This window comes from Micromys minutus, assembly GCF_963924665.1.
Source record: "Micromys minutus genome assembly, chromosome: 25".
Taxonomy (NCBI): Eukaryota; Metazoa; Chordata; class Mammalia; order Rodentia; family Muridae; genus Micromys; species Micromys minutus.
Window position 1 is genome coordinate 18,887,512 of NC_137960.1, and position 22,155 is coordinate 18,909,666.

Sequence of the window (22,155 nt, forward strand, 5' to 3'; positions counted from 1 at the left end):
TAGCAATCTGTAGCTCACAAATAGTTAACGAGCAAAAAATATAAGCATGGAACTTTGAATGGTCTTAGGGATAAAAGGGTTAAAAATGTACACTGGGATTTATGTTCTCATAATGCTTAAAGGTATGTGGGGGTGATGGATTAGGAAATGCACAATGTTAGTATGATTGGAAACGCTTAGTTAAAATATATAAGTAAATATATATACCACCCCCCCCCAGTCCCTGTGTGCTCTGTAGGGCTTTAGGCATCAATTAAAGTTATTTTTGTGTTCTGTGTAGTTGCTGCTTCCAGAACTCATGTGACTAGCTGTCTGCTTTACCAGCAACTCTAGAGCCTGAACCTAATCAAATCAATTGGTAAAAAATTATACCAGTGTGTACAGCACTATACTGTAGGACTATTTCTGCTGTGTGTCTTGATTTGCTGCATTCTGAGTCATTTAATATTCCAAGCAGATGATTTATGAATTTACTGCTGAGTGAAAAGCTGGAAGATTACTCTGTACAATTCATGAAAAAAGAAGATTAGAAATTATGACAAGAAAAGGGGTCAGAAAGGGATCTAATATATTTTTATTGTGAATATATGCTAATAAGTCCTCATCTAAGAATAAAATAACTGTACCTACATAGAAAAAGTAAATCAAACAGGAGCATCCCTGCTCAAAAAGTGGAACTTAATGGGCAAGGCAAATAGCATGTAATTCTTTTTGGTTAGGTTTTAGAAAAAAAATATCTCTGTAAGTGAAGCCATTAGACTATGAAATACTTTTCTCCTGAAAATTTTGGTCTTGACAAGGTTTTAAAGATAGAGACATTGGGTGCATTTTAAGTTAGTGAACTCAGTTATGAGGTGAGCATCCTTTAAGACAGTTCCAGATGAGCCACAGGGAGACATTGCAGCATTTCTGTGCTGGAAGGAGAGGAAGGGAGAATCATTTTACAGCTTCAAAACAAGCTCCATCCCGTTACCAACCACTCAGGAGGCTCCAAAGGTATGCTTGTTTCTTAAACAAAGATTTATAATGCTTTAGTAAGATGCTTTTAAATCAAATAAAAATACATTTTAGAGACCATAGTGCATTCATTGAAGAGATATAGGCACATTTAACATATGCAAATTTATATATACTGTACAGTATTTAAACTAAACCAAGGACAAGAATCACATAGCCTGTCCAGTCTCATAGAACACACTTGTAGTATTGGGATTTAGGAATAGGATCAGGAGTCAGTCACAGGTGTCTTTGGCAGCATGAAGAACTGGAGGGTGACCAGGGCTATATGGGACCCTCTCTCTCAGAAACAGCCAAAAAAAAAAAAAAAAAAAAGAACACAGAGTTGTGTCATTGTCTTGGTAGATGCAGGAAAAACCTCTGACCACCACTACCTTAAAAATAAATCAGTGATAAAAATACCAAAAAAAAAAAAAAAAATACAAGGTTTGTTTATATCAACATGCCTATGATTGCATGTGTGAGGTCTCCAGTTAGGTTAATAGTGAGTGGGAAGAGCCAAGAGCATCATTTCTAAACTCCCCTACATGCAGCAGGGTTGCCCAATAACACAACTCCAGCAGATAGGCTTGTGGCTACAACTCTCCTAATGCTTTAAGTCCAACGCTTACTGAAAAAGCTTATGTACTTATGCAAGCATTGTTGTGAGATGTTGCATTAGTCAAATTTCTGTGGTTTTATTGTTTCCTTATCCTTCAAGATGTCAGCCACCTTTAGTTCATGACCTCCTGCCTCAGATGGAGCTCTAAACATCATTGACTTTATGCTTGTTTCTTTTTCTGCTTTCCGAGAGAATGCAAGTGTGGACCATTCAGCCCCCTGCAGTGTTTGACCTAAAACTGACTGCTGGATTCCTCACCTGTGTCATATACGGGGCTACTTCTGTTCTGACTTCATTCTCTTTGTTGGAACAAATTGTCTTTATTATTCTGAATGAGTATCAGTTTCCCACAGATAGTGTACTGTTCTGCTAAATTTTAGTATGCTGCATTTTCCTTCAATTGGACTTAGATTATAGCTATAACTCCAGTGAACTGTTTTGCATCAATATCTAATTACATATTATATAATTATGATCATATACAAGTATATAATTATGGATTTATATAATTATCGAATCATATTTTGCCTATGAATTAATTGCTTCCAAGGCAGTGTGATAAAGTAACATAACCAGAAGCAGCTGACAGAAGAAAGGGTTATTTTCCCTTTTGGTTTGGAAGCTGAGAGATCACTACATCAACTACCAACACAACTCAGAGAGATGGAATAGAACACAGCTTAGAAATGGCTTGAGGCAATGTTTGTGTGTGTGTGTGTGTGTGTGTGTATGTGTGTCTGTGTGTGTTCATGTCCTATAGTTTTGATAGTGACTTCATATAATTAGCCATTCTTCTCTATGTTTGATTTTAAGTGTGTTGGATTCTATGCTCTTTTAAAATCATTAATTCCCTGTAGCATATCAAACACCATGGTGTTTTGCTGTAAATGTTACACATGTGGAAATCCTGGTGATTTGAAAATCTGGAAACAGAGTAATATAAGAAACTGTCCCAAGGAAGGCTAGGACATGAAAATGCCACTAAGTGTTGGCAAAACCTAGAATTTTCTGGGAATATTGACTTAGGTGATTCATGCAGACTTGTTTGTTACAGGCATTCTTCCAGCCTCACTAATCACAGGTGTATTCCAGGTCTCTGAAAGCAGGAAAGGCTTTTCTGTAGAATTATTGCCAAGGAGTTTTTTATAGCAAAGGCTGTTAAATTGGCACCAGGTTCTTATTTTCTGACTGCGTATTAAGACTTATTAATTGCTTTTATTTGGCAGAAAGTCTTTGTTTTTAGTTGGTGACTGGCTTCTTGCATTGATTGGCAGCCACATTGCTATGGCAACATAGAAAATAGGGTGCTTCCAGCCAGGGCAACTTCATTTTGTGTAGAAGACCTTGTCACAAGGTTTATTGAGCTGAAATTTCAGAAAAAAAAAGCACACTTAGAAAATATACTTGAAAAATGACAAGAACTATTGAATGATCACATATTAGCTTGGAAACTACATTCACAGTGGGTTAGATTACAGAAAATATGCACGTCATGAGTAATGATTATTTTTTGTTTTAACATAGAAGCTTAAGCACTCTCTCGGGAAAATAAAATGAGAACGATTCTTTAGATGGTAAACCTCCATTTCAGTCTGTAAATATGAAAAATCTTTAATCTGCAAGAATAAAATCTATTCTATTAGTTTCCTGTGAAGAATACATGGAAGAAAGCCAGGGAGCTGACGTGGGCCACTTTGAGGAGTAGGCAGATATTTAGTGCTTTCAAACACAATTAGTGAGGAGGGCACACAGAAACTGCATAAAAATGCAAGATGACAGTGAATAAGAAATGAAGTAAAATGCTAATGATCTGCCCATCTCTTGCTGTTGCTCTGAAGCAAGCTTCTGAGAGAAGCTATGATGTGCTCACAGAGAAGCTGAAAACAGGTGCCCACTGTCTTTTTCTTTAGTGGTGTTAAAATTCTCATTAGGGAACACTTTGCATATAGACAAACAGCCACTTGTTCTCTGGAAAGTCTCCCAACATCCCAAGAACTACATAGTAGAAATAGGTAATTGTGTGTGTGTGTGTGTATGATACCATGTACATCCTACCACCATATATATATATATATATATATATATATATATATATATATATATATATATATATATATGTGTGTGTGTGTGTGTGTGTGTGTGTGTGTGTGTGTGTTTGTGTGTGTGTGTGTATATATATATATACACATATATATGAGGTATATATATGTGTATATACCTCATATATATTTATATATTGAGACCTCAATCCACCACCATCACCCCTGTATCAACCCACTCTGGCATATCAAGTCACATGAGGAGTAAATACATCTTCCATTGAGGCTAGACAAAGCAGCCCAGCTAGGGGAAATGGATTCAAAGACAGGCAAGAGTCTGAGTTAGAGACATCTTTCTTTCCAATTGTTAGGGTCCCAGACAAAGACCAAGCTGTACATCTGCTGTGTATGTGTAGGGACCTAGGTCCAGTCTATGCATGCTGTTTGGTGGGTGGTTCAGTTTCTGTGAGCCTCCATTGGCCCTGGTTATTTGGTTCTGTAGGTCTTCTTGTAGTGCCCATATCCAAATGACACTCTACTATAACACAAGGACTCTTTCTAAACTATGTTCATAGCAGCATTATTTGGAATAGCCAGAAACCAGAAATAACCCAGATGTTCCTCAACTGAAGAATGGATAAAATGTAATCAACACAGTTGATTTAGCTATTAAAAACAGACATCATGAAATGTGTAGCCAAATGGATGGAACTAAAAAGTACCATCCTGAATGAGGTAACCCAGATCCAGAAAGACACACATGGTATGTAATCACTTATAAGTGGATATTAGACATAAAATACAAAATAACCATGCTACAACCTACAGACTCAGAGAAGCTAAGTGACAAGGAAGGCCCAAGAGAGACTACTTAATATATTTTTCTTGCTAAAGCATGAAAGACAAATAAACCAACAACACTTGGGTGGCCTTTCATGACACAGTATCTTCAGTGTAAAGAGAATATTTTGTGTATTGTATGGATACATCACTGGGTCAATTAAAAAAGCTATGGTTATTGGCTTAGGTGGGAGATAGAAGGTAGAACATTCTTGCTGGAATGATTTGCCACATGCATGGTAACTAAGTATATGTAGCCAAACAGGTGGCAGAATGTAGGCCAAAATAAATGGGGGTATTTTAAGTTATGTCTAGTCAGAGAAAGCCTAGATATATGGGCAATGTATTTGTGAATATATTTTGACTCTGAATCTTATTTCTGGAAGTACAGGGCTAGGAGGAAAATCCAAGGATTAACTTCAATGCTACAGGGAAAGCAAGGTAATGAATGATTAAGTATTACAGAACCCATCTTATTTCAGGGTCTCCTTGACCTTGCTAGATAAGAGCATACTACTGAACACAAAATGAGATACATCTTTTTTCTGTTTCATCTGATTACATATATTACAATGTTTTGGCTAGAATGTTATATCTTCCAGAGAAGGTCTTAGTTATAGACTTCTAAGCAATTTTTGAGAGTTTTCTTTTGTTATTCAGACATCATTTAGAGACTTAAATTCACCCAACCTTGGATGGATCAAGCTAGCTGGTTTTCACCAGATCCTATTACTGGCCTTCCAGTCACAGGAGATTCATTCCAGGAGTCACAGAGATCCAATAGTAGGGACATACTGCAAAGGGAAGTAGATTTGAGAGAGGCAATTGGTATTTTACATAAATACATTTAAATCTTGTTATTCTATTAGGTATTTTCTGGAGGATAAATATTCTACATGTTTTGTAAGATATGAAATGAAAGATGGTTATATCTTATATTTTTTAAGAGTGAATCTGTACTGAGATTTAACTAGATGAAAGGGTTTTTTTTTTTTTACTATGAATAAAATTATATTATACATGTTTATTTTTTTCTGACATAAGCCTTGCCTTATTAAATTCCTCTAATATTATTTCATACATAATTACGTATTTGAAGGCAAGATTTCACACTTGGCCAAAGACATTAGTTTTGGCTACAAAAAGCCTTTTATTGGCTGCTTTCTTTCCCCCACATCCACAAATAAATGAAGGAGGAAAGGGGACATGAAGAGGTTGGGGTGGAACAAAACACTAAGCCTCTCTCCAAACAAATCTCTGTAGAACAGAGACAGGCTATTTAATGCTAATGCTTATTTAGAGGCCTGAAGTGCTAAAATTTTGTCTTTATTTTCTCCCAGATGAATTTGACAGAATCCAAAAATTATTTTCCAAAATAATTCTTCTTTCTTAAACAAAAATACCATTTTTATGTAACAAACATTAATTAAGTGCCCCACTTCATATTGAAACAAATACTGTTAAGGGTTTCATTGTCTAAAGGGCTATATAAATTGAAAAACACCAGTAACTTTATTACATATTTTCAAAACCATGTGACTTGTGAAATGTGGCTTAAATCACAAGAGGGCTGGCACCAGGCCTGTTACTGGACAAGAAGGAAGGGGTAGGTGGGAATAGAGTTTTAGAAAGAGGAAGAAGGAGAAGCAAAGAGGAAGAGGGAAGATGGAAGAAGACACAGATAATCCTTTCTGTGTGCCTTTGCATAGATACAGTTGTTATGAATATTTTAAAGAGACAGGTTTACATATGATTTCGTGCTGTCTAGGTGAGAAAATTATATCTTAGCAACTGGATCAGAGGTATATTGTGGCATGTTCTTTCATGTGGCAACTCCGTTGAGTACAAGAGAAAATGTAGTGGTGGTACACACCAAGCCTGCTGTGGAATTGGGATGTGCAAAAGTGTCATGTTAACAAGTGCCAAGGGAATTGTGAGTGAAAGCGACATAGCAGGCTGCTATGCTGGAGAGGCTTGTGGACTGCCCGGGCCAGAGGGAACCAGGGATAGGGTATGCCAAGAGGTAACAGCACCACCCTTTTGAATATTTACTGCAACAATGAAATGCAGTGAGTGAATTTATTTCTGAGGGATGAAAAGCTTTAAACCACATGCATACTGCTTATGAAGAAATGATTACATTTATCAGGAACCATAGCACCATAAAATTTTGGTGTCAACTTTATACTTTTCAAATTAAAGAGACAGTATTGACATTACTTATTAAAGAACATGGTATTAAGTATCAAAACCATGTAACTCATTGATATAAAATTGCAAAGCATATATAATTTGTTAACAATTTATGTTAAATTATATTAACAAATTATGTTAAAATCTAAATAACTTTGTTTCCAATAGACATACAAAGAAAATAGGCTTTGTTTCCAGAAGAATTTATCAAGAATTAGCATATCGTATATTGTATGTTATATATTGTGTTCTGCATATTGCATATTAGATATTGAAATAGAATAATTTTAATTAAATATACAGTTTAGAGAAGGTCATAAAATAATGAATGTACAGAAAGAATATCTTATGTCTGTATGGGTGTGACACCTGTCAATAACAAATCTGATGGCATTGGCAGGAAATTGAAAGTGGAACATCCAGGAAGAAAAAATTCTAAGGTAGAGCCTGGTGGGAGATCTTTCTGGGAGGATATGAGGAGACAGATGCATGGTACCTGAACACAGGAAACTAACCACAATGCAGTTAAAATAAATTGGTTATCTTACATTATGATTCTAGTTGGAGAATAGTCTAGGTATATGGCCAAGAAATTTGTAGACATGTTTTGAATATGAGTCTTGTTTCTAGGAGTATAGGGCTTGGAGAAAGAACCTTTACAAATCATCTACAACAATAAGTTTCTTCTCTACATTAATATCTGGTTCTATTCTTATCTAGTTTCATGCTATTTTGTCAATATCTATTTGATATTGAGAAAACCCACCAGATTTGTTTTCTAACATTCTAGAGCTACAGAGAATATTCTGGAAGTTATAAAATTGGATCTGGGATAGAAGGGCGACTATGGGAAGTGAAGGGAGAAGAAACTACAGTCAGGATGTAACATAGAAAAGATGAATAAGTTAAAAATAATTGGTAACATATGTATATATATTTCTTATTATTTAGAAATTTATTTGAAATTGACCAATTAAAGGTTAGTTGATCTTAAATAAATCTATAGGAGAAATGAAACAATCTTAAAGGTGTATAATAAAATCCAATGGTATTATTTCTATTTGGATGCTATAAGAAAAAATATTTCATTTTTTCTCTTTAAAAATTTTAACCTACATTTTTTTTTATTTTTCAAAAACAAAAGAATATACCTTCTTTTCAGCACCTTGTTGTACCTTCTCCAAAATTGGCCATATAATTGGTTACAAATCAAACTTCAACAGATACAAGAAGACTAAATAATTCTATGCATCCTATCTGATCATCACAGACTAAGGCTAGACTTCAATAACAACAAAAACAATCCATGGAAACCAAACAACTCTCTACTCAATGATTACTTAGTCAGAGAAGAAGTAAAGAAAGAAATTAAAGACCTTTTAGAATTTAATGAAAATGATGACACAGCATACCCAAACTTATGAGACAAAATGAAAGCAGTGCTAAAAGGAAAATTTATAGTACTAAGTGCCCTTGTAAAGAAACTGGAGAGATCCTACACTAGCAGCTTAATAGCACACCTGAGAGCTCTAGAACAAAAAGAAGCAAGCACACCCAAGAGAACTAGAAGGCAGTAAATTATTTAACTCATGGCCCAAATCAACCAAAAAGAAACAAGAAGAATAATATAAAGAATCAACAAAACAAAAGCTGGTTCACTGAGAAAATCAAAAACATATTTAAAGCCCTAGACAAACCAGTTAAAGGACACAGAGGCAGTGTTCAAATTAATAATTTCAGAAGTGAAAAGAGAAACATAACAGAAACTAAGGAAACTGAAAGAATTATCAGTTCTTACTACAAAAGCCTATACTCAACAAATTTGGAAAATCTAGATGAATGGATGATTTTCTAAACAGATGCCATGTACCAGAGCTAAATCAATAATAGGTAAGCTACCTACATAGGCTAATATTCCTGAAGAAAATAGACCTCCCCCCCAAAAAAGACCAGGGCCACATGGCTTTAGTGCAGAATTCTGTTAGACCTCCAAAGAAGCACTAATACCAACACTCTCAAACTCTTCTATAAAATAGAAAAAGAAGCATCACTTAATTAATTCCTTCTATGAAGCTACAATTACTCTGATATCTAAACCACACAAACACCCAACAAAAAACAGAACTTCAGACCTATTTCACTTATGAATATTGATGTAATAATACTCAATAAAATTCTGGCAAACTGAGTCTAAGAACACATCAAAAACATCATTTATCATCATCAAGTAGTCCTAATCTTAGGAATGCAAGGTTGTTTCAATATATAAAATTCATTAACATACTGGCCGGAACCAGACAGAGATGCCCCCTCAGGGACTATGCTAGAGTCATATAGATACAGCTGAACATTTTACAGATAAGCATTAGTCTGAACTCAGGGATCCCAATGAGATTGCTGAAGAAAGGACCTAAGGAGATGAAAGGGGTTGCAACATCATAGGAAGATAACAACATTATCAACCAACCAAACTGTCCAAGACTCCCATGGAGTAAAACACCAACCTCTGTGTGCATTTTGAGAGACTTTATTGATCCAGTTGCATATGTAGCTGAAGAGAGCAGTGTCTGGCATCTGTGTGAGTAGAGAGGTGGAATTGCACACTAGTTCAACCACTCTGGAAATCAATCTGGAGGTTCTCAGAAAATTAGAAATAGATTTACCTGAAGACACACCTATACCACTCTTGGGCATATACCCCAAGGATACCCTACCATACCACAGGGGCAGTGCTCCACTTAAGGTTAAAATTAAATAAAATTATAATAAAACTTCGTGGTTTCTTTGTAATAAAAATAGAATTTTTTGACTTTCTTAAGTAATTTGTTTTCATTGGTATGAGCATTATCTCTCTTACTAGTGCAGGGAAAAGAAACATGTACAAGATTCGTTGGTTCACATAAAGAAGATGTAGACACACTGCCATTTTTAATGGGATCTCCTTTAAAGGTGAAAAAGATCCACACATTTTAGCTCATTTCTCAGACATTCTATGCTGGTTCATTTGGATGATCCTAGCATTAGTAAGACCTAATATATCATCTCTCAATAATATTATATTTAAGCTGTGAGAATGGTTTAATTTGGAAAATGCTAATCTTTAACCTACAAGGGCATGAATATGATCTCTAGCATCCATGTACAAAAAGGATCTTATTAGAGTTAGGGAGACTGAGACAGGCAGAACTCTAGGGTTTGTGGTCAGTAATCCTATCTGCTGAGTTTCAGGCGTGTTCTAGAGGCCTTGTACCAAACAAACAAATGGCATAAAACCTGTCAGCATATGCGAATTAACATGTGAGGTTGTCCTCTGCTGCTTGCGCACAAATGTACATGTATTCACACACATATGCAGATTATATACACATGTGCACCTGCAAACCCATCCCTACCATTAAATTGCTTAGGATGGATCTTTAAATATTATTATGAGGAGCTAAATACATTGGATGTATTTCCAAGCCATCACATTAATGTAGCAATAAGAAATCCTCTAAATTCATTCAACAACATCTATAATTCTCTCTCATAGATGTCAAATTCAAGTCTCCCGTTTTAAGTTGGGTAACCATCTGCACTGTGTGATTAACAACAGTTATCAGCAATCTGTCCCTATGTTATATTGTAGCACAGCATATGACTGTGGAGAATGTGTTGTCTATTATCATTCAGAGAACAAGCTCTGGCATGGCACCATGGATAACATTTCTTTATCAGATGCCGACTCAACTTGCAAGTCTTACGAAACTGTTGTGCTATGTTCCATAATGATATACAAGGATTCTCTTTCCTACATGTTCTCACCAGAATCTGTTGCCATTCTTCCTGGGATGGCAGAGAACTCAAAGAGCCAATGATGTCATTACTTGCCAGGACTTTAGGTTGCATGTTCTCATGATCATTGAAACTGAGCTTTTTTTTTTTTTTTTTTTTTTTTTTTAATATGCCCCTTTAAACATTATGCCATCTTGGGAAAATGCCTTCTTAGTACCTTTTCTTATGACTAAGTAATGGTGTTTACTTTCTAATATTAGATTGAGTCCTTCATGAACTTTGCAAATTAACTTCATAGATGACCCATTATTTGAAAATATTCTTTCTATAGGTTGTTTGTCTTTTTGCTGATAATTGTTTCTTTGGCGTTCTGATGTGTTTGAGCAATTCAGATAAGTCAGAAATTGCTATTCTGCTAAATGAAATAAAGCCATCTCAGAACACCAAGCATTGTATGACGCCACTTATAAGTAAACTGTAAGAAAATGACCTCGTTCATGCTCAGGGTAGAATGGTGGCTACTGGAAGCTTGGAAAAATGGCATAGTAGATGGGAAAGGTTAGTTACTGTCACAGTAAGGTGGGAAGGTTGGTTAGGCTAGAGCTAGACAGGAATGCAGGTCCTGCTATAGCATTTAACATCTTGGTGACTACAAAGGAAAACAATGCACTGCTTGTCTCAGAATGTAGAACAAAAGCATCTTGCATTTTTTTTCACCATGATCAGATAGCAGATGGTTTTATATATATGGATTTTAACACATATGTTATATACTGTTTGCATCACATTGAATATATCGCTTACAATTGAATATATATTCAGTTAAAGTAAGTTAAGGTTTTCTTTCCACAAGCTGTTGCATTTACCAGTCCTTACACATCTTTCACCCTTTGTATTAACCATCACAGATTCACAGGTCAGACTGTGGCTTTTTTTTCTAAGAAGATATCGATACCTACAGTTTTGAGCAATTTGATTTAATGATTCCAGACCAATTAACGCATGCCTCTCAATGGTTTGCTTTTGCTGTAAGAGCGTACAGAACAGTACTTTACAAGAGGCTTGATGGTGGGGAATTATGGGTACTGCACTTTTTTTTTTTAACCTTCTTTTAGATCTCTACCCCCTCCATCCACACACTAAACACGGCACTCTTGGATTCAGTGCTGGTTCTTTCAAATGACAGGCAGAGACAGGTCCAGCATGATCTCAGTGCAAGGTGTGGGCACTGCTAGTACTTCTGTGGCTTGCTGGCTGTCCGTGAGCATGTTCCACAAATGCCTGGCATGGACCAGCACACCTCATCTCCTTGCTCCATTGTGCTTTCTTATCATGTCCTGGCAGAAAGAAGAGATGAAATTCTTTTGAATGAAGGCCTTGGACTGTGAAATTTGTAATATATGGAATCCAGGTTTGCTCCGGTGTGGTAGCCGATTGCAGGGCCCAAGCATCAATGATGTGTCGCTGGTCTGCAGAGCAGGTGCAGGACTTAGTCTGGCATGGTATGCATTTTTTCTACCGTTTTTATTTATTCACAGGGATGTCACAACTTCTTGCTCTCAATAATAATCATGCAAACTCACAAATTTGGAAAAGAAAAAGTCTCTTGTGGCTTCCATTCAAAAGTAAATGGTAGATGTCAGAAGGAAGTGGTACATCCATAAATCTGTTCTGTGTTAGATCCTGAAATAGCATAACAATAAGGTTTAAAGATAGAAAATTAGTGAGTTCCACATTTTTTTAAAGACCACTGAGAAACATTGTAGACACTATCTTTTTGGGAGTAGTTGAGATTGGATATGAGGTTTTAGAGGCGTGGTAGCCCTTACAATACAGGACCTTGCAAAGACTTGCTTTTGTGGGTTTTAGTATTTTGGAAAGGTTTTAAAATAAATGTCCTCAGAAGTCGGCATCCAGATAGAATAGTTCCTTTAAAAATAATATTTAGATTATTTTTGCTCATGTTTTGCTTTCGTACATACACACATACACATATATACACATACATACATATATGTATGTTTACATATATGTGTGTGTGAGTGTGCATGTATACATGTGTTCTTGCATGTGTGTGTTCATGCTTTTGTGTGTACACTTGCATGTTTGTGTGTGATGTGAATGCACATGTGTATCTTTGTGTGCATGCACATGCACCGGTATGTGTGCATGTGTGTATAATATTCAAAGAGGGAGGGAAGAATTAAAAGCATTGCAGCCCACAGTTAAGAGATTGAATGTTGTAAGAGATTACAGACAATATTTTTCAAAAAGATTTTGACACCTCTAATATATTGTGATATTAACATGGGGACAGAGGGAAGGTTATAGAACAAAATGATATTTTCATGTGTCAACATTGGCAAAGGATAAATTGTGCTGGCTAGTTTCTGCCAACTCAGCAGAACCCGAGATCTAACCTGGGAAGTAGGAATTTCAGGGAAAGAATTGTATCCATAAGATTAACCTGCAGACATGTATTTAAGGCATCTTCTTAATTGCTCATTGATACAGAAGGGTCCTGACCACTGTGCATAATGACACGCCTGAGCAGGTAGGCCTAGTGTGTACTTAAGAGTATCTGAGTAAGCCAGGGGAGCAGGCTAGTATCAGCTTTCCGCTTTAGCATCCACTTCAGTTTCCTGACTCCAGTGTTCCTATTCCTACCCTGAGTTCCTGCCCTGACTCCCTTCAGTAACATGCTGAAACCTGTGAAATTCAATATAGCCTTTCCTCTCCACCCCAACAAAGAGGATAGAGTTGCAGTGAGAGCCAAGAAGAGTGAAAATTTAATTCTCATATGTGATATAACATAGAAACTTTGACTTAATATAGTGACCATCTTAAAACTGGTAATGCTTAATTAAATATTAAAGATGTCTAAATTAATCAGCACATGTAGGAGCCTTACCAAGAACATAGTGTAAGCAGAAGACACTTCATAATATCTGTATATCAACAATTTTGTGTAAATGAAGAGAAATGTTAGGTGAAGGCTAAGTTGAGAAGAGGATGACAAAGTTATGGATGTATGATATGATTATACTCGCTGACTATGTTAAAATGAAGGATGAATGTACAGATATCATTTCCATACTTTTCATTGCTAGTTCTCTGAATTTTATTCTCTATTATAATTAGAAAAATATAAAAGATAGTAAAGTTCTGTGTCTTTCCATAAACAAAAATAATAGCACATGATAATATTCCAAGAAGCGAATACATAATGTCCATTTATTTTTATAATTAAAACATAGTTCCTACATGCAGGAAGGAAAATATAAATGTTCCTGGCTGATCACAGATAGAAATAATAACCATATAATCTGAATGTCGAGATTCTTTGGGTAGTAAGCATATGGAGATGTTTAAACTAAGTACGATCCAAGTTGTGTGATTTATAACTAGCAGTCTTTTATTTAATTTTAGCTCATTATTTTATCAAGAAACTTGTACTTAATTATATTTTGTATAACTGTCGCTCAAGCTTCAACGGTGCAGAACCTTGAAGAGAACACTGGGGTTAACCAAAGAGAACATTTCTTTTGAGTGATTTATTTGCAGCAAGGAAGTAAATCCTCTGAGTACTCGTTGGGAAGTTTGAAGTATTGGTGTCTTCTAAGTTTTTATTTTAAGCTGAAAGAAATATGCTGTGAGTTATTATAGCATACAGAAATTCCTTTTGGCAGGTCTATTAAACAGGCATTTTCTGTACTCACTGTCTCACCAATATAAACCTCATGTTATAAAGAAATAATTTGTGACAAATATTTATGTTTTGCTAAAGACAATTGAAACTGGGGAGTTGTTTTTTTCCCCTATCTTTGATTATGAGAATACTTTTACTTATTAACTTTTTTCCATCTCAAGCCATTCCTATAGACAGAATTTTCTGCTTCTGACACACCTATATTTGTAGATAAATTTACATTTTGTATTGGTATGCTGTCTACAAGAAAAAATGCTTTTCTGAGAATATGTTTATGTGAAACTTACTTAAAGAGAGTGAAATTCTGATATGTAGGTGTACATCAAAATGTTAACTAAGGACTGTGATTTCTGCGACGCTTCTCTTTCTTGTCATAGTGGCTCTAGGAACTATGAGAACCACTAACACACTGTTTAAATATTTACTGAATTGGGAAAGAGTAAAATTGCTAGTGGCTGATCAGAATTTACTCACCCAAGAAATAAATACCAAGTAAAGGCAACATGGCAGTCCTTGGGCTAACGTGAGCCTTCTTAAGTTTGCTTTGTAAGCACTTCTGTAACGAATCTCCGATGAAACTTTAAAAGGTTTCTCTGTGTAAGATGCACTGTAGTTAGTTTTCTAGTCACTGTGATAAATTATCTGGCAGAAGAGGATTGAGAGAAGAGAGATTTATCCTGCCTCACATCTGAGCCGTGAAGGAGGCAAGAGATGGGAATAGGCTAGGGTAGCAAGTGTATGAGATGTTTGGTGACACCTGTCTACAGTAACACAGCAGGGCAAGTTTGGCTGGGATGAGGGTTAAAATGTGGCTAGTATGATGTAATTTATTTCTTCCAGTGAGGCTTTGCCTGTCAACATTTCCAAAACCAGTACTGCCAACTGGGTACCAAATGTTCAAGCACAGAAGCCCATAAGGGGTGCATTTCCCATCCAGACTATCACAGGATACAAAGCTAAGAGCTCACCAGTCTATTTCAGATTCCCCACACATGCATTTGGGTAAATTAATATCATCAATTTCCTAGGCCAGTCAGGAAGCAACCTTCCTCATTCTTTGATTAATCTGAAAACTCTTGAAGTCAGACAGTAGCAGCTTTCTTTAGATTCTTGACTCTGTTAAGTCATGCCCAGATCTAGCAAAGTGATTATATTTAATTCAGTGAACAACCTAGGCTGCTTTTGGTGACATAACCAATGTTTCCAATATGTGCTATTAGGAAAAACACTACTGCTTACTGAATATCTGAGAATGACTATGTTGCCACAAAAATAAGAATATTTATGGGAGCTCCTGAAGTGGCCAATCTAGAAGAAGAAATTAAATATTTTATTTCCATTTAGGAAGGTATTGGATGACTATGGGCTACATAGAGGGGTGTGGGAATACATGATAATTATGGCTAAAGAAAAGATCCAATTAAGTTAAAAAGCAAAGAGCAAATCCTAAGAAGGTTTGACTCCACCTCAGCCCCTGGAGAAAAACTCGAAGGAGATTTTAGGTGCAAAAGACAGATAAGTTAGAATTCAATTTTGGAGAAGTTTTTGGTAGACTTGTATGCTTGATTATGATTGAGTCATGAGTTATCCAGAAAAAAAATAATTGGATGTTCAATCAGTGACAGTTAAAGATTTTCAGATGTAAAAATGGGAGGTAATGCGACAGAAAAATCTGAGAGCTTTCCAAATGGAAAGGATTTTCTGTAGACAACCAGGTCTGTGACAAACAGAACAGATGAGGTTTGGACACCCTCTGACTTCAAGCAGTATTTGCAAGACGGCGTTGGAGAATACTACTAAAGAAAAACTATTTAACATGTTCTTTAGATAACTTTATAAGTAAAAATCCCTCCTGAAGAACCTTCTGTGAGTTTCTTTCCTCACTCAGGTTTTGTTCTATGCCTTCTTTCCTATCCTGAAGTTGGTAATTAGTCATTTTGCTTTAGGACTGACCAGTTTTTGTTCCCCTAACAAAGGTGCAGCCTCTCTTCTTTGCATACAGAGTCGAGTTCTTCTGACAATTCTTCTTGGTATAAACCAAGTATTGACTTCAGCTTTAACCTCAAGCAACTTTCCTTTTCTAGTTAGAGACAGGAGATAATTAATTGCCCATCCCAGCTTTGTCAGGGGCCTGATGGAGTTCACAGAAACACAGCTCACAACTCTCTACAGCCATAGGCATCACTTATAGTCAAGGAAGATGTCAAAAGGAGCAGAGTTCCAGAATTTTAGATTCATATTGTCTCTCTGTGGCACATCAGATGAAGAGGCAAACTTAGTATATTAAAATTATGCTTAGCAATTAGTGTTTCAAGATTTTTTCAGAAGTAATCTAGTTAGATAATGACTATACATTGATTAACTTATCACCAATCTGATATTTTTAAATCACTTAAAACATTTGAAAAGTGTCTTTATGCTCCCAAACCTGCAAAACATTACTTCTTTCCTAATAATGGTTTTACAATAATCAGCCTATTTCATTGAGCACAAGTACACATTTTTTTTTTAAAATCCCCTAAGTATTTAGAAGTACTAGCTTGTTTGGGCAATAAAGTTGTGCACTTTAGAAAAAGATCCAACAGGCACTGAGGTGGAGAGGGTGGTTGGGAGAGGGAGCACCTTCATGGAGGCAAAAGGAGTGGGTGGGGGGGATGAAATTGGGGAAAAGGGAATAACATCTAAAATATAAATACAAAGACTATCTAATAAAAATACATAAAAAAGAAAGAGCCAACAAAACAGAATAAAAACATAAGCCTACACTGTATCTGAAGACATAGCTTTTTTTAAAAAATTAAATTAACATTAAATTAGCCAGTTTCTTTAAAAATCACCTACATTACATGAGCCTGCTGAATATGTAAAATCACCAGTTTCAATATAGTTAGCATTCTTGCAGAATGGGATGTTCATAGCCTTAGTGTTTGGAATTTTTAAGAGTGTTTAACTTATAGAAGCACTTACCATTAAGTAAAAATGTATTCTTTCACACTTCAGAGCACACACACACACACACACACACACACACACACACATGATTTACGCTGATTCCATTATCTTCTTTCATTTCCTTTCCCTTTCTGCCTTGTCCCTTCTTTGTACTATCATGTCTTTCTCCTCCTGTCATATCTCTTTGTTTGAGTTCCATTCTGTATTCCATTCCAGTTGACTATAGAAACATCAGCCGGGCACCTTACCAGTAGCTAAGCTACTAAAGACTGTGATCCCCTCTCTTCCAAGAACCTCTCATTGCTTACTGCCAAGAAGTGGGGTGGGGGGACCTGGTGAGATCCTCCTCTCTCTATGACTGAATGTTGGTGAATCCAGTCTTTTAAGGGTCTTGTGTAGGTAACAGTTGCCACTGTGAGTTCATGAACACAGCAGTCACAGTCTTTCTAGAAGATGGCAGGCCTCTTTTAGCATTCCATCTTCACACTCTAGCTCTCAAGAACATATCATGGCTTAATAGGTCAGAGTTCATTTAATGGAAGAGATTTGGTAGTTCTATGAAGAGGTAGAAAACACCCATACTCAATGCATGCTCACAGACACGTTAATGTATGTATATTGATACAGGTAGATATATAGGAAAACTGTGATATGTGTGTGTGTGTGTGTGTGTGTGTGTGTGTGTGTGTGTATGTGTGTATTGTATAGTTTCAATTACTAAAATTTAGCCTCATTCCAAGGGTAAATAGAATAACAAAATTGGATAGTTAATCTCAACTATTTCCATGTCTGTTTGCATGTGACTATGCATGGGTACATGTATGTAGATGTGTGTGGAGGTCAGAGAGCAAGCTTTGCTGCACTTCCTCAGATGTCCCATGCATTTGCTGGTCTGCACTTTCTCAGTGCTAATGTTACAAAGGCAGTCAGTCCACTATACCTGCCCTTTTTCTCCGTGGCTTCTGTGCATTGGACTCAGATCCTTTTTTTCTTAGCAAACACTTTAGCAATTGAGTCATCTCCCCAGTTCCTAGATATTCTGATTTTAGTATCCACAAATGCCCAGTTGATTTGGGTTCAAAATACCTAATTAGATTGTCAGTACAACTGGCCAACTATGTATAGTTGCTGCCATCTTGTATTCAGTGGAAACAAGATCTCTATAACAGATGAAGTCATTATAGAGATCCTTACATGATTAGAGCATGAAACCAAGAGAAATAAGCAGCAGTAGTCATTTTCACTCAAAGGGAATTTATATCTTCATGCACTACAGAAAGCAGAGCCTGGTACATAGACAAAAGACATTCACTCATGGATCCCTAGGACACAAGGGAGGAATGGCTAAATAAAGGGTCTCTAGGGGCTCTATTACTTGCGCATAAGCTAGAATCAAAATGGAAGATCTTATTCTATCATAGCTCCAGGGCCAAACTGTGAGGTCAGTGTACAGGAGACCAAGGAGATGTTTTTAAATTCAGGTGACAGCAGTGGCCAGAATGTCATAGATCTGAAGGTTGGATCTATGGATGACATTTCTTTAAACTTTCATAGAAAATGGCAAGCAGATTGTATGTGGGTGATTTATACCTCTGATTATTGTATTATATATCATTAGCTATTCATGTCCATCTTTAGCTCAGGAATCAGTTTCCCAATAGACTAGTAGCACAGTTGGTAACTAAATAGTTGTAACAAGTTACTGCAAAGTCTGATTTCTGAAGACAACATGCATTTGTTACTTTATCATTCTGGAGGTCAGACTTCTGAAAGGACCCCCATTTGGCTACTGAAGGCTGGTCTGTGTTCCTGTTGGAGACTCTATGACATAATTGATTTAATTTCTTTCTCCTCTCTAGTAGCCACCTGCATTCTTTGGATGGTGGCCTAATTGCTATAGAGGTTCAAACATTCTTGCTCTAAATCAACTATTCAAAAGACTTGATGCTGAGTGTCACCTCAGATCCCATCTGTGAGGGTCACCATGTTTGCTGCCAGAGAAGGAGGTTGGTACTGATAACATACGATCCTTTCAAAAAGCAATGGACATGACTCTCATGCAAATAGAAAACAAACTAGGAGTTAAAGGTCTTTTTTAAAAAAAGATTTATTTATTTATGTATGTGAGTACATTATAGCTGTCTTCAGACACACCAGAAGAAGGCATCAGACCCCATTGCAGATGGCTGTGAGCCACCATATGGTTGCTGGGAATTGAACTCAGGACTTCTGGGAGAACAGCCATGCTTTTAACCACTGAGCCATCTCTCTAGCCCCTGGAGTTAAAGTTTTAAACAACTCAGTGATTAATATGAGAACCATCACATTGCAACCCATTGAAAATCGGATTTGCATAAACTTAAATTCTCTGTAGATTCAATTCATTTGCATTGCTATAAAAAGCATTGGTGTCAGAATATGTATCTTTTAAAATATTATGATTGCATGTGTGTGTTGTGTGTGCATGTGTATGCTTGCAGATGCGCTCATTATGCATGTGTGGCACCTTGCATGTATGAAAGTTAGAGGACAGCTTTCAATGGAAAGACACAATCTTGCCTACCAGCATTTACATTTATTAGAACATGTAGATCCATAGGCCACTTGGTACAATACAATTCACCTACAATTATCTCCCAAGTTTTATAGAAAAGTGCAGACACTTCAGCCCTACTTTGACTATGCTCTCATGTTGATGGTTTTGGTGATGCTTTTCAGCTTCTTTTTTAAACACATCAAGCATTATTACTTTGTTTAGTTATGTGAAGCTATGAAGGTAAGTATATGTCAGCACTACTTTGGCTAAATAGTTAATCTGATAGGAAAGAACAAGAGAAGCTAAATCAATTTAATGGTAGCTAATAGGATCAGGCACCTACTGAGAACCTTATGGCCCCAGGATCTTTTAAAACATATGCAGGCAAAGAATGTCACAGTTAGATAAAATGTCAAAGTAATAAAATTAAAAGAAGAAAAAAAGAAACACTCCAAAACTCATATATAGGCTGGCAGGATGACTCAGTTGGAAATAAAGGTTGCCGCCAAGTCAGATGACCTGAGGCCAATCTGCAGGACCCACGTGGCAGATAGAGCTGAATCCTGAAAGATGTCCTCTACCTTCCATACATGCAAGGTGCCACACATGCAGAACCAGTGCATCTGCTAGAATACACATGCACACACAACACACACACACATTCAAACATAGTATTTTAAAAGATATAAAATCTGACACCAATATTTTTTATAGCAATGCAAATGAATTCTATCTACAGAAAATTTATGTTTATGCAAATCCAATTTTCAATGGGTTACAATTTGATGGTTCTCATATTAATCATTGAGTTGTTTAAAACTTTAACTCCTGAATTTTTTCTATTTGCATAAGAGTCATATTCTTTTAAATAGTAGACATATCTTCATTATAATTATTATTATTATTATTATTATTAATTATTTTATTAGAGGCAGTAGTATATTAACCCATTAGTCACATTCTAAATGAGTCTTTCTAGGTGGGTTAGTGTGGCCTCTATATTTTATGCACACATGAAATCACTTCTTTTTGTGTATCTACTTCAGCGAAGTTTGCCCATAGGGAAGCAGTGTGCTGCACAGTTTGTTGTAACATGGAAAGTAGAGAAGGTTCGAGAACAAGCCCTGCACTGTCACATTCAGTTCAGTTTAACGTCTGTTCCCAAACTTCTGCTACATGGAGTCTGATTTCTTTTATACTGATGTCTATATGTGTTTAAGATAGCTGTGTCTCTGTTTTAATTATTTCATGTATTTTTTTCCTTTGTACATTTCTCAAGTTTATTTCATCCTAACCTCAAAAAATGTAAGATTCATTCATTTCACATTTTGAGCCAATATAACTCAATAGATATTACAGTGCATATAATGAATTAAAAGTTATACTAATAATAGTACTGCTAACATTGCTGATGCTCCTGATAATGATGATGATGATGATAATAATAATAATAATAATAATATTGTTATTGTTGCCATTGAAGATAGGTGCTTTTTAAAAGGAAGGGTGAAATAGTTTGCAATAACTTCTGGCGTCATAGGCGTTAAAGCTTTACGTAGTCACGGAAGCTTAGTTGGCACCATAGTAATAGGAGATGTGGGAGAGCTCTCATTTGGGGTTGATTTCTAAAGAGTATCATTTAATTTCTGATAACATATAAAACAATTAAAGAAAAAAAAAAAACCAGGAAATCAGTGACTTTCTACAGGTTTCAAGTCAACTGTTTAAGTTAATAGTTTGGCTTGAAACTTTGAGAGAACATTCTGAATAGGAGTCAATGTAAAAAGAGTCCCTTTCTTTGGGTAGTCCACCTTTGATCAGATGTCCCCACCTTTCTTTCCCTGTAGCCTAGCAGAGACAAGCTTCCACTGAACATCCCTTTCCCCATGTCTCCATGCACTCTTGAGGTGTGAATCAGCAGAGCTCCCATCCCTCCAGGTGTTCCATTTCAGCTCCCAAGCCTTCCCTGGCTCCTCAACCCTTTAGGTTACTGGGAAAGGATTCTCTGGGTTATCCCTTAACACCATGAGGAATGGAACTCTCAGTCAAAGCTTTCTCATTATTCACTTATCCGCTGCTTACCAAACCATCTCTTGATCACTGTAAGTAGTAGACTCTCCTTGTCCTACTTAAAAGAATGGGAAAGCCAAAGTCGCCTGCTGTCTTAATTTCTGATATATACCAATTTCTTCCCATTTACTAGATTTCTCAGCTACAGTTTTCCTTTCTGCCTGTCTCCTTTACCAGATATTAATATAAACCCCTCCCTCCACACATCCCACCCCAATTTAAAATTCTACCTTAATATGATGTTCCAGACATTTCTGGTCCTTCATGTTATTTCTTTTTTTTTTCCTACAACTTTATTTAAAAATAGAGATACATGTACAGATGTTTAAAAGCATTTTGGCATAAAATTATATGAATATATTTTTGTCAGTACTTAATTCTTTTAGAGATTTGATAGTATGCATTGAAATCTTACTAGTTACCA